The sequence below is a fragment of the Pteronotus mesoamericanus genome, unplaced genomic scaffold (assembly GCF_021234165.1).
Source record: "Pteronotus mesoamericanus isolate MK-2021 breed Mesoamerican mustached bat unplaced genomic scaffold, CSHL_Meso_final scaffold_167, whole genome shotgun sequence".
Lineage (NCBI taxonomy): Eukaryota > Metazoa > Chordata > Mammalia > Chiroptera > Mormoopidae > Pteronotus > Pteronotus mesoamericanus.
The window spans coordinates 15,560,716-15,575,012 of record NW_026555308.1 but is presented as its reverse complement, the minus strand read 5'-3'; the positions used below and the strand labels follow the sequence as shown (position 1 = coordinate 15,575,012).

The 14,297-nt window shown below is 45.9% G+C and overlaps 1 protein-coding gene across 2 annotated transcripts in view; it reads right to left on the bottom strand.

The window, feature by feature from the left end:
- Window positions 1-6,639, bottom strand: part of TPST1 (tyrosylprotein sulfotransferase 1) — a 113,498-nt gene extending 106,859 nt beyond the window's left edge. Inside the window, exon 1 of one of the 2 annotated variants that reach the window (XM_054589676.1) lies at window positions 6,619-6,639. The gene's annotated coding sequence lies outside the window, so the exon portion shown is untranslated. Of the gene's footprint in view, window positions 1-1,037; window positions 1,193-6,618 lie in introns of those variants that run through there. The other variant, XM_054589674.1, reaches the window with a different exon arrangement.
- Window positions 6,640-14,297: the final 7,658 nt, after the last annotated feature.

The window sequence follows — 14,297 nt, the reverse complement described above, 5'->3', positions numbered from 1 at the left end:
AATAGCATAAAACAATACATATAAAATATAAAACAATATATAACACAAGGACTTATTCAATTCTTCTGAATATATGCAGTAAGTAAGTAACTGACAATTTAATCCCCTTGTCACATTTTAGAGTTCACTAATTCATCCTGACATCATCCATACCACTCTTCATGTAATGGGCGATCCCTCTGGATACTAGACCTCTGGCTACCACCATCTGGAAAGTACAAAAGCCTAGAAGGAGGTCTAAAAGACTAACATGTGTGAACATCCACGATGGGCCAGGCCTACTGCGTGACAGACTTCAGGCAAGGAACTTTACATGTTATGGCTACAGCTTACTTAAAGACGAATTAAGATGTCAAAACTATATAGATCTGGCATACAGGAAAGTATTAAAGTGTCTGAGGTTTAAAGTGTAAAGGAAGAGTGTTAGCTACAATGGATGATGAAAAGTGAAGGGGGATGAGGTGAGTTTGGAAAGGAAGGCACCTAAGAGCAAACGGGTAAGACCCCAGACACGGGGCGGGGCTATGCAGAGCGGTGTGAAATGTATAGAGTACACGGTATAGATGGGGGTGAGCCTGCAGAAGCGAGGCCCAGGTAGAGGTAAGGGCAAAAGTTTGATCCCCGTGGGATGGGGGGACGGGGTCCAATCCTGGGAAAGCGCCCCGAAGAACTGCAGGGGCTAAGATGCCGTGTCAGCGCCACGAAAAGGGAGGGGAGAGGCGGGGAGGGGGTGGGAGGCCGATTCCAGCGGGGACGCGGTGGGGGATGGCGAGCTGAGCGATCTCGAAGCCCGAGACCCGGAAACGCTGGCGTTGAGGGAAGTGGGGTGCGTGCAGGGGTCGGCCCGGCCACAACGTGAGGCGAGGCTCCGTGCTTGTGAGGCGGGGCAGAAGAACTGCACGGGGGGCAAACCGGGAGGTGTGCGGGAGAGGCCACGTGGGGCCAAGGGATGTCAGGATGGAGCCGGTGGGATTCGGAGCCAGGTGGGCGGTGGCGGGCGGGCAGCGGGGCCACAGCGAGAGCAGCGTCCCCCTTACCTGGGATGAGTGAGGAGCCACCGCACCGCCTCCCCAGCATCCTGGGCTCAGCCGCTTCTCCCAATGTCCTAGGTGGGGGCCATTCCGCCCACTCCCAAAGCCCTCCCTCACGGCCAGGCGCCAGCAGCCGCGAGCCCTGCCTGGCCCCGCGGAGCAGCGCCGACGCGACCCGCGCCCGCGGCCGCCTCAACAGCGACTCCCGCTGTTGCCGCCTCAGCGCCTGCCACCAACCTCCCAGGCAGGCGCGGGATCACACGCCTGCAGGGATTGGTTGCCTGGCGCCCAGCCGGGCGCTGTGTCAGCCTCTCTGATTCGTGGCTTCCGCAGGCTCCACAGAGGGAGGCGGGGCCCCGAATTGCGCCTTGTCCCACAGGCGCTGAGGGGCGGGGGTGGGAGTGACGTTGTGTTCTAGGCGGGGGGAGGGGGCGACCCAGCATCCTGCGATGTGCGGGCTCCTCGCAGGCACTCCCTGGGTGCCACCTGCCTGGGCGAGTGGTTGCCCGAGCAACGGTGTGTTTGGCCTGGATGGAGGGGAGCCTCGCAGAGAGGCTGTGAGGAGGTGGCTGGCCGCGCGTAACGCCAACTGCTCAAATGGATGGCCTTCATCCGTGAAACCCTGGAATAGGGCAAGAAAACAAGATTTTTCGGGAAGTTTCCTCGCTGCCCACTGCTTCAAGTACCAACCATCTGCCCGCTACTAACAGAGGAGCTTTTATCTCATTGTAGATAACTCAAATGCAAATAGAGTCCAGCAATATTCCGTGCCACACAAAAGTGTAAAGGAATAAATCCTTCTCCCACTCCAAGGGGACGTGATCCCTGAAAAAAAGAACTGAAAACTAGGAAAGGAGAAAAGAGCAGAGAGAGAAGGGAGACGGGGGCCGGGGGCTGAAATTTCACAACTGAAAATTATCTGTTTCCGTTTATAATTCCTCGTGTGAAAATGAATAAAGGAAACCTCATCTAAAACGAAGTCGGGAGACCCTGAAGAGGTAAGTGCTCAGGCACTTATCACTCATTGCACCTTGTAGACTCGCAGAGGAAGAAACGGTTCTCACACGGAAGAAGTTGACTTTACTACTCCAGCAGGAGGAAGATTTTCTTCTTATCCAGCAAAAACCCAGCCAATTAGTAGCCATCACCACCGTGAACTCTGGCTCTCCTCCAGTGTACTTTCCTTCACAGCATCCCCTCCCAACTTCCTTTTCTTCATAAGAAACCCCTTTGTTCTCTTACCGTGTGGTGTGCCATAGCTTGCATGTCCTGGATTGCAATTCCTCTACTATTCCCAAATAAACCTATTTTACTGGTAAAAGAATATTTTTATTTTTAAGGTTGACACTTCCTACAGGCATATCCACAGATTCTGGCAAAACAATTCTTTCAACTCTATGAGCATAGACTGACGAAAGCATGCACTTAGGAATGTAATGGTGGTGTTCAACCCATTCTGGAAGTTCTGTTATCTACAGAATGAGGTCTATAGAATATGTACCTTAGAAACTTACTATAAAAATTGAATGAGGTCCATACAAAAACTTGTACACAAATGTTCATAGCAGCATTATTCGTAATAGCCAATAAAATGGAAACAAACTAGATGTCCATGGACTAATTAATGAATAAAGAAAATGTCATACCCATACAATGAGATTTTATTCATCCATGGAAAAGAATGAAGTTCTGATACATGCTACAACATGGATGAGTCTTGAAAATATTATGCTAAGTAATATAAGCTAGTCAAAAAGACCACGTATTGTATGAGTCCATTTACATGAAATGTCCAGAATATGCAAATCTATAAAGACAGAAAGTAGATTAGGGGATACCTTAGGCTGAGGGGATATGGGGGAAAATGGGAAGTGACTGCTAATGAGAATAGGGTTTCTCTTGGAGTGATTAATGAAATTGTTCTAAAATCAATTGTGATGATTGCACAATTGTATAAATACACTGAAAAACCACTGAATTATGTAAGTAGGTGAATTTTATGATATGTGAATTATATCTTAATAAAGCTGGGGTTTTTTTAAAGATCAAACCTCTGAAAGCCCTTGCCTATTGTGCCTCTCTAAGATTAACGGTTCAGTGTATCTAACTTTGTCTTTTTCTTTATTCAACTGGCAAAATCTTGTAGGCAATTTGATCTGAGGAAATTTAAAGGAATACCCACTATGATATTTTTCCTTTGAACACCTAAATCAAATGAAGATGATTCGACACAAGCTGTTTTGGGGATTATAAATTCATCAAAAGAAAACAAGCAAGGTCAGCAGGCAGAGAGCAAGGGAAAGGAAAGGAAGGTAATAGCACTCTACAAGGTAATTATGGATGGATTCAAAGTCACTCAACCAGCTTTTATCATTAAGGGCTATGTCCCATTCCACCTCCTGCATTCCAGACCCCTTCAAGAAAAGAGCTCACCATGACCTGAGTAAGCTGAAGCCACTGCCAGCACCAATGGGCATTAATCCCATAAACACAGTCCCTGCCAGCCTCTCTCCACAAAGCAGAAATGCAGCTCTCTGAGATGGCCGCTGCACTGCTCAGAAAATAGGTCACCTACCTGCAAGATCTCAAAAAAAGAACTGAGTAACTAGGTGGGGTCGGGGGAGGCTAGCACTTGTACCTCGCCTGTTAAACTGAGAACAAATTCCAGACAAGGGGAAGGACAGGGAACACAAAGCCTTCAGTAAAATCTGGCAGGGTAGTTGGCTCCCTGCCTATCACATGATAGGATGCCTGTCTCCCTGAGCAAGACAGCTTCAGGTGGCCCCAGGGCCACATTGTGGCAAGCAGCCAGAAGCTTGATCTGAAACAAAGCCCTGGATCACTTGGGAACAAGCTTGTTCTGCTTTCTAAATCTACCCCCAAACTATAAAGTACGTGTACTTAGGGGAGCAGAGTTTTGCCACAACAAAATATGCCTTTCATGGGATATTGATTTTTTAAAAAATTTAAGTACATTTATTAAAGCTGGGAACAGAGAAACAAGAAAGGGCTTAGGATAGAAGAAACAACAGGAGAGACACTAGGCAGGCTGCTTTGGCTCTCTAGAAACTTTATGGGAAAGAAGTGAGCCATGGTGGGGCTGCTGTCAGCTCACTGGAGAGTCAGAGAAAAGGGAGCCTTGGGGACAGGTTCAGGGGGTTAGCCCAGGATGAGCAGCCATTGCCCATTGCTCTCATGGTTGCAAGTCTCCTGCGGTCCCTTAGAGGTTAGGAGAGGCAGGTCTGTGGGAGAAGGAAGGGAAAAAGGGAAAGATGTAGGCATGGTCCCAGGAAGGAGAGCATGCCTGAGATATTTATTATTTTAAGCTGGTTATTTTTAAGAACCAAAGACTCAGGAAGGAACTTTGACCTTCCCACTAAATGCCAAAAAGAATTTAGATAGGCCCAGGAAAAAAGCTATTGTCATAGATAAGTATAGTTTTATATGAACTAGTGTGACCCCAGCAGGGTGGCCCGGTTGGTTGTAGTGTTGACCTGTACAACAGAAGGTTGCGGGTTCTATCCCTGGTCAGAACACATACCAAGGTTGGGAGTCCGATCCCAGGTCAGGATGCATACTGGAGGGAGCTGATCAATGTATCTCTCTCACATCAATGTTTCTCTCTTTATCCCTTTCTCCATCTCTCTCCCCCTTCCTCCCTCTCTAAAATCAATAAACTTATCCTTGGGTGAGAATTATACATATATATACACACACATATGAACTAGTGCGTAATAGACAGGGAGGGACCTTTGAAAGAAGACCTCTCTGTGTGCCATTATAAAGATGGCCCAGCAAACATATGTTTACTAAATATTTGAATTGCATTCTTTCCATTTGAATTCCCAAACCACAACTTTCCCCCCACACCTTTACTCAAAATGGCAAATAAGCCTCAACTGCCCAGTTTGTCCTCAGGCCCCATGTTCTTAAGTAACCCTCCTATATAATTAAATTTGGTTGTTTCTTCCTGTTAATCTGTTTCATGTCAATTTACTTACTAGACCAGCCAAAAGAACTAAGAGGAGAAATTTCCCTTCCCTCACAGAACTAATAAGAAAAAAAGACTCCAAAATATACTCTAAGTGAAAATAGTTAAACACACAGTGTATACAATATGCCCATTGTATTTTTAAGTACACACATGCATGCACACCTGTGCTTGTGATTTTCAGAGACAGTCTCCAGAAGGATGCACGGTGAACAGGCAACAGTGGTTGTGCCTGGGAAGAAAACGGAGGGATTTGGGCACAAGTGTGGGAAAGAGAGTTATTTTTCACCATGTCCTCTGAAATTTTGTGTGATGTGCTTGTATTATCTATTCAAAGTGAATAAATATTTAATTTTTTTAAGAAAAGCACTTTCTGCTGGAAAACTCACTGTTTAAGCCTATATGAACTTGTGGTTCACATGACATTTGTGTTTCTCTGTGTAGTTTAATGTCTCATATTGTGTACACATATTCTGAACACTGTTTAGCTCTTTTCCCTCCCAAGACTTACCTTTTCCAGGTGGAAGAGTCAGATTTGGATAACCTCACCTGAGGGCAAAGGCAGCTTTGCCACCGACCAATGGGCAATTCTTAGGGCTCAGGGCTTGTTTCTTCCAAACAGCCCAGGAAGCCCCAGCAGGCCCAAGAAAAGAGAGAGCGTGGACAAGTACTGACACCCTAGTGAGAGCCAGGAAGCTGTTGCTCTCTAGGCCAGCCTTTGTATAGCTTCTGCCTTGAGGGTTCATCTCCCAGGAAGAAAGCCTGGCCAAGGGTAAGTGAAGACCCCTTACCACAGTAATCTCGCCTCCTAGAAGGAAAGTAAGTCTCTGTGCAACACACTTAGGAATGTTCAGGCATTGAGGAGAACTAAAGAGGAAGCACAACTCTCCCACACTTTTATTTTGAGGGGTTGTTGGCTGTGCTTTGGTTTGGGGAAGGACAAAAGTGCAGCAGATCTCCCTTCGTGGCATTTCCGCTCCCAGATCTGGCATGGAGAGAGGATGGTGCGGAGGTGGAAAGGACAGGGAAGCCCTCAGATGTAGACAATAGGGAAAGAACCATGCCAGGTCCTACTTTTTTATTCTCTGCCCAAGGGAGCTAGAAATGAGGATTAGAAGCAAGGGGTTTGGACACAGAAAAAAGGAGAAGATGGGCTACCTTTGAATGCAAGTATAGGAGCAGAGATCTTTCAGAGAGCACAGGCATGGCTGTGAGAGGAAGTGGAAATGTGGGACAAAGAAAGTTCTTAAGGATAAGGGCAGAAATCATGCTGACAGAAGATGATGTATCTGCCCGTGCCTCCACCCTGTCCCCTGCATAGGGCCTGGCACTCATTTAATGAATGGATGGGTGAGTGAATGGAGAGATAATTAGCAAAAGCTGTGGCTGTGCATGAAGGCCACCAGAGCAAAGCAGAGGGGGACACAGGGAAAAGAATAACAGGGCACTGAGGGTCCTGACTGGAAAAGCAGGGAGACTGACTCCAGGTGAGGGTTCTAGGGCCAAAGATATTTGATAGGGAATTGAAGCCAAGCTTTTGCTCGACTTAAAGTGACCCAAAAGCCCTGGCTGACTTGGGGCGAGTTAAACACTTACCTGAAAACAGCATCAAAGAGCCAATGAGCTGCAGGAAACATCTCACAATTCTCTTGAAGCTTGTGGGATAGAGAGATTTGAGACAAAAAGAAAATGGTGATATAATTTAAAGAAAGTGGGGGAAAAAAGGAGCGTGCCTCCTTACTTTCCCCACCACTATATCCAGGAAAACTGGCTAGGTCAGGCCCCTCAGCCACATCATCATTTTAAAATGAGAATCCAGCCGAGCTTATGAGCAGGCATTTTCCAAATGGCTACGGAATTCCTGCACCTTCCAAAAATACCTCTTGATCGAACTCCGGCCAATGCGGGGAGGGCCACATGCCCAAGCTGTGACCAACCAGTTGGGCTTCCTGTGCCCAGGAGCTGCACTCTCATGCTCTGCAGACCCCAGATACAGGAAATGCCCTTTTGCTCAGTGGGTAAACACAACCAGACACCTACTGGTGCTGAGCCGAAGACTGGGAGCAAAGCATCCTCTAGTTCCACTTATGACAGAAGAGATTATATGACTGCCAGGAGTCATTTCCAAATCAAGCTATGCATATAAACCACTTGTGCAGCTTTGTAAAATAGGCACCAAGCTTTTCACCAGTTTTATGAAACAGAAGCTCCGTGGGACAAGGATAGGGGGTAGTGGCTGGGAGGTGGCATGAGAGGGACTTCAGGGAGGCTAGTTGATTCTGTTTCCTGACCTGGGAATTACTCAGTTTGTTTACTTTGTGAAAGTTCATCACACTGTTCACGCATGCGCACTTTTCTGTGTTATCAATTCAGCTCCCCTGCAGTGTTTGAGAACCATTGAGTCAGAGGTCCAGGAAGGGAGCCTCGGGTCACACTAGAGATGCTGGGTGCTTTTGAGTGTAGGCTGGAGTTGCTGCAGATGTCCGCCTCCCTTCTTAGGCAAATATCTGACCTATATGTGGAAAAAGCTCCCAGGGAGGGGAAGGACTGGGAAAGGAAGTGCTCCAGGGAGCCCTTCTCAGCCCGCAGATACTGACTAGTGTCTGTAGCAGACCAGGATCAGCTGCCAAGCCTAGAGACTTGTCCTGTACCGCACCTCTTGGACAGAGCTTATTCAGCACACTGTTACCTGATTCAAAACGACGATTTTCTCTGGTGGCTTGATTTCCCTCCCTGGTTAAAGAGACTGCAGAGGCTACCAGATTCTAGTTACCCTTCCAGGTCTCTTTCCCAGGGCAAGCAGCTCCTATGAAGGATATGCTACTCCCAGCAGGATCTGGGTGACTCCAGCACATGAGACTTACCAATGTCCTCAACCAGGCACCATTCCAGGCACAGAGGACACAGCAGTGAACAAGTCAGTCCCTGCTGCAGTGATAGGTTTATATTATATATAGAGCCTGGCACTTAATTACAACTGATGGGGATCAGAATTCCCCACCTCAGAAAATGCCACTGTGGCATAAGGATTCTTTTGAGCTGGAGGCAATTAAGAAACAGAAAACACGGGAGGAGGTCTTTGTCCTTTTCCTGCCTGAAGCAAGGCATACATTTCTCTTTTGTAAATAAGTTTCCATTTGTAAAGAGCTAGACTTAGAGAAAGGAGTGAAAATTGGTGAAAGAAACATCAATAACTTAGATATGCAGATGACTTAGATTTTTGTTACTTTATCTTCATTGTGGACACTGTGACAGATGTCCCCATTTCCCCCTCTTTGCCAACCTCCACCCAGCCCCCGCCCCTCCTTCCTAGGGACATCACCACACTGTTGTCTTTGTTTATGTGCCATGCATATATGCTCTTCTTCCTGGCAGAAAGTAGCTGCGATTTGAAGCAATTTCTGATGAGAGTAGAAGAAAGTGCCAAAGTAGGACTACATTTGAGCACCAAGACAAAAATCATGACTACAAAAGAAACAACTTTAACATAGACAATGAAGCCATTGAAATTGTTAAGGATTTTGCTTACTTTGGTTCAGTCCATTCAAATGGAGATTGCAGCCAAGAAATCAAGAGAAGGCTGAGATTCAGAAGAATTAGAAAAGATCAATAAAGAACAAAGATGTATCATTAGATACCAGGGCTAAGATAATCTCTGCGCCCTCATTTTCCCAATTACTATGTACAGATGCACAAGTTGGACAGTGAAGAGAGCTTGAGGCAGGATAGTAAGAAGCTAGGAAAATTCCTTGGCAGGTAGAATAGGGAAACTGACACAGATCAATGAACAAACTGGCCAAGCAATTTATAGCCAGATACAGAAGGTCACCTTCCTAGAGATAACATCTAGGCCTTGGTTGTATTTCAGCTCCAGGCCCAGAAAAGCAGCAAAACCAAGTGGGCTATGCCAAGACCAGCTGCAATTACGAACAACCCTCTGTCCTGGCATTGAGGGGTAAGTGGAGACCATGGCCCTGAAAGAGCCCACCTGGAGAATGAAATTGTACTGAAACTCTCCCCTGAGACCCCACCTAAGGTTCCCCCCTGCAAGAGAGAGATAAGCCCCAAGACAAGATAAAGGACCTAGCTTGTATGTTGTCCCTCTAGGGAGCAGCCCACACCACGCCCTTTCCCCTCTTCTTCCCCCACTTCTTGCCTCACAGGCATGCATCTCCTAAACTCGATGGGACCCCAAGACTTGCAGTCAGGGGAGCAATGGGCAGCAGCAGCTCATTCCAGGCTAATCCCCTGAACCTGTCCCTAAGGTCCCCTCTTCTCTGACTTCCCAGTGATCTGAGGCAGCTTGGCCTGGGCTTTCCTGTTGCTTAGTCTGGGCTAAGCCCTTCCTTATTTCACTGTCTGCGGCTTTAATAAATGTATCCTCATAGTCACCTGGGCTCATGTTGTGAAATCTTTCCTACATGAAGTCAAGAAACCACACACTACAGCTGGCCCTAGGCAGACCCACACAGGGACAGGTCCCCTGTCTGGTAACAAGCTGAGAAGAAAACAATAGATTCATTTGAAATGTGATGTTGGAGGAAAGCATTACAGACACCTTGGACCAGCAGAAAGACTAACAAGTAGGTAGGTCCTAAAGCAAATTAAACCTGAAACATCACTGTAGGCAAAAATGACAAAACTGATGTTATCTTACTTGAGGCCTGTCATAAGAAGGCAGGGTTCTTTGGAAAAGACAATAATGCTGGGAATATAGAAGGCAAAGGGAAAAGAGGAAGACCAAATATGAGATGGATTGACTCTATAAAAGAAGTCGTTGATGTACAGGAGCTGAGCAGGTTTGTTGAGGACAGGACATTGTGGACATGATTCATAAAGTCACCAGGAGTGAACTCAATGGCAGGTAGCACAAAGGTGCCCCCACCACCACCTTACACTCAGGAAAAGGAGAACAATTTGGAGATAACTCTTATCAGCTCTCACCACTTGAATCTGCATAACAAACTGTGGACAAAAAAGGGGGCCTCTCATGTAACCCTGACAAGCTCAGGGGAGGCCTGCATGGTGGCCTTACAAACTCAGAGACCACAAGTATCCACAGAGGATGGATATCCACATAAACATAGGAAGTTTAATTAAAACTTCCTAATTAAAAGTTAGTCACAATAGGTAGTCATGTCCTAGGCTGGTAACTTCCTTGACAAAGGTCAATGTTTCCTTTCATTGAGTGTCTATTGTGCTTTTGCATCTATAATAACATGCCTTTGGAATGTCAGAATAATCCCCTTTTTCCATATCCCTCAGGGCACAATCTCCCACCCAAAGAATTGACCATGAACCCCTCATTGTTTTCTTGTTCTCTCCAATACCATCTCTATGTGCTGTGAGTGTTCATTGTTAACTATTCTACATCCACCTATGTAAAAGAAGTGTGTGTCTATCTAGTTTACTTTTTATCCAGTCACAGATATTTTCCCACTTTACTTTCTTCTACTTCCCTAATCTGTCACCAGTGGATTTCACATAACCCTCTTACACCATCTCCTTTGATTCTAATGTATAAAATAACTGGTAGAACTGCCATTTTCTGGAGCATTTTCTCAATCTCTTGAAACTTTGCTTCCTGGCCGTTGTCCTCAGCTTGGCTCAAATAAACTCATAAAAATTCTCTACAGGTTTGGACATTTCTTGTCAACAAAACCTTGCTAAATAACCCTTATCTTCCATTAGTGTCTGTAATGCAGGAGGTCAAGCCTGGAGATCCCAACTGCTCATTTGGATAAGCCAAAAAAACCATAAGGCGGGCCTGGTGGAGCAGACATAGCCTTTATTACCACATTACAGTGAGCACCAAAGGTGGCAGGAACGCACTTCTCCCCAGTTTGAGACCCATTATGAGGGGTCCCAGACAAAGGCAGCGTGGGTCCAAGTTGCACAAGCTTTCATGTGGCCTTCAGCTGTATTACATCAGTGTGTACGTGCAAAAAGAAAAGGTCAGGAAGCAGTCATCAGGCAAGGAACCTGAATCTCCAGGGGAGATAGGGAGGGAGTTACAATCCATTTCCTCAGGACAATACACATTCTTTCTGGCCAGGGGCCCTCTGGCCAGTCCTCATCAGAGGTAGTGGGAGGGCCGTGTCCAGCTTTAACCCTACAGTTCCCACATATATTTCATTTACCACACTTTACAGTCCCTGGAAGCTCAAAATCTTCCCCTCCTTTTCTCCTATTAAGTTAGGAATATAAACCTTTAACTCTAACCACTTAAGGAGCTAGATACTTCCTTCATGGGTTCCTTCCTGTGTCCCTGGGCCATTACCCTTTCTCTGTAAATCTGTTTGTTAGTTTCTCAGGCCCGGCCACTGAATCTAAGGGTAGAAGACAGGTGTTGCCTTTCCTACATTGTACTTAATAAAAGAACTCAGGTGATGAAGACTTGCTCACCACACAGTGTGCCTATAACGAAGCAAACAGGGGCTCATCCGCATGGCACCTTGGTGAACCACCCAACAATTAATACTGGGAAGAACAGGTCTTTATTTACAATATTCCATCCTTGGGTGGGCAGGAGCTGGGAGCATTTCAGCTCAGAGCCCTGTTCTCCCATGAGACCCAGCACTTCCCTTGCTCCCCACCAGGCTATAAGCCAAAAGCCCCAAAAGTTCCCCATCTCCTCATCTGAATTTAAGCCGGCTGTGCAAACAGTCTTGCAACAACTCTCTCCTTCAGGATCTAGAGTATGTTTTCATCAGCCTCCATGTAACAGTCCAGGAAAGCATGTGCTGTGGTGCATTGGATCATGGTGAAGTTCGGGAAAGACATAGGCCCTGAAAGTCCAGATAGAGTCTGGGTTTGAAATACAGCAGGTCAGCGTCTTGCAAGGGAGAGTCTTTGGGGTCAGCTAGAGCGGGCATGATCGGAGCAGCAACATGTCTCCTTCCTTACTACACCAGGCTGCATGGCTGGATCCTGACTACAAACTACTTAGTTGCTTGCTTACTTCCCCCTCTCACAGGGCTGCTATCCCTCCCTCATGGCCTTTCTACTCCCTTCCAAGCCAAATGGCCAAATCTACTCATGGCTGCCCCCCTTAGTTTAAATCCTGACCTTGAGCTTCCTCCATGACCTCATTTCTGACTCCTCCCACAATAAGCTACAATTACCAGTTTCCCAGTATCTTTTTACTGTCTCTCAGCTGACATTCCCAGTAAGGGCAAGAATGACTCTGATCCAGGAGCCTCTGCCCACCCCACCCCCACCACAGCATGAATCAGGATACTCCCTTAAAGTCAACCTTTTTGCACCTTTCACCCTGGGTGATAGCACAACTTCCCTTCAGGGAAGACACAGCTTGCCACTTGCCATGGTTATGAAAATTACCTAAGCCCTGCCATCCACTTCTCCCCTTCCCCCAACCATGAGCTGTAGGGGAACATGCTCTGCACCCTGTTTCATGCCCAGGTTTCCATTTCTGCTCCTTTCAGCTTTCCCCCTGCATTGAACTCAACCCAGCTCTGCCAACTTTCACATCACACTGCCATGCCAGCTCCACTCAGAAGGGTCTCCTGTCTATAACTTTTATGATCTGTGCCCCAATTTACACTTTTCTTAAGGCTCTTCTCCCATTCTATTTTGCATTCTTGTTCTTTATGTATTCACCTCTTCTTCCTCCCTCACCCCCAGCAGACAGGAAGCTGCTTAGGTGGGGAAGGGCATTTTACTCCCTGCACATTCCTTGCGGGACCCAGCACTATTCAGGGCCCATAAGAGGCTTTTGAATGTTTGCTCAGATGGATTAGTTTGAATGATAGGACACTTTGTTCTACATCTCTGTAATTCATAGAAAAAGTCCTATGAGGTTTTTTAAACTGTATTTTGAAATTTTTTAAACATAGGAAAAAATTGGTGAGAATAGTACAGTTAACTCCAATATATATTCCTTTCACCAAGTTTCCAACTGTTGATTCAACAATTGTTAACATTTCCTTAATCTCTCTATAGATAGATACATAAATAGATGATAGATAGATATAATTGTCATTATTGTTATTGAACCATTTGAGAATAAATTACAGACATTGTGTCTTCTGTTCCATTATCCCTAAATGTTTCATTAGTATCTCCTAAAAACAAGAACACCTTGTTTTCTTATTTAAAAAAAAAAACATGTTTATTGATTTTAGAGACAGAGAAAAAGAGAGACAGAGAGAAAAACATGGATGTGAGAGAGAAACATTAATTGGTTGCCTTCCATAGATGCTCCAACTGGACATGAAACCCCCCACCCTGTTGGTGTATGGGACAATGCTACAACTGAGTCACACTGGCAAGGGCCAAGGACACTTTCTTATACAATGATTCAATGAAGGCAATTTAACATTGATATAATATTCTTATCTAATGTACAGTCCGTATTCAAATTTTCCCAGCAGTCCTTTACAGCTAGTATTTTTTCCTTCAAAACTATATGTTGTGCCCTGGCCAGGTATCTCAGTTGGCTAGAGCATTGTTCTGATACACCAAGGTTGTGGGTTTGATTCTCCAGTCAGGGCATATATAAAAATCAAATCAATGTTTCTCTTTCTCGCTCTCCCTTCCTCGCGCGCTCTCTCTCTTAGTTGTCATACCATGTCACTTTAGTTTCTTTTAATCTGGAATACTTCCTCAGTCTTTCTCTGTCTTTCATTTTTGGGGCATGCTAGTTACTTGTAAAATAGCCTTCCACTTGAGTCGGTCTGCTGTCTCAGGTTTTGCATTTGGGAGGCAGTAATGCCCCAGGAATGATGTTGTACCTTTCTCAGTGCATCACAGCAGGAAGCTCAAAGTCAGTTTGTTCGATCACCAATGGGTGATGTTAATTTTAATCATCTAGTTAGGATGGTGTCCACCACTTTTCTCCACTTTTACTTTTGTAACTTATAAGGAATCTGTTAAAATCACTTAGTATTTCAGAGACTGTGAAAATATCCTGTTTCCTGTCAGGTGATGATTCCTGCCTGGGTCTGCTGTGCTTGCCAGTCAGTCAAGGAAAGCAGAGCTGGCCTGCATCTGGGGGCTGAAGCCTTGGAGATCCCAGAGCCAGGATGGACAGAGAAGAAATAGCAACTGGGACAGAAAACTGCAGAGAGCAGAGAAGTCAGTCTGAATGCCATGCTGGGAGCTGAGCTGTAATTCTCTGAGTTGTGGGTGGCAGACACCCCAAACCTTTTCAGTGCCACTGGACACCTCAGGGCTGTCCCTGGAGGGCTGGCTCTTCACCAGGGTCATGCTCTGGAGAAGGACCAGTTTGTAGGAAACAGGAGGACTTTCCTTTT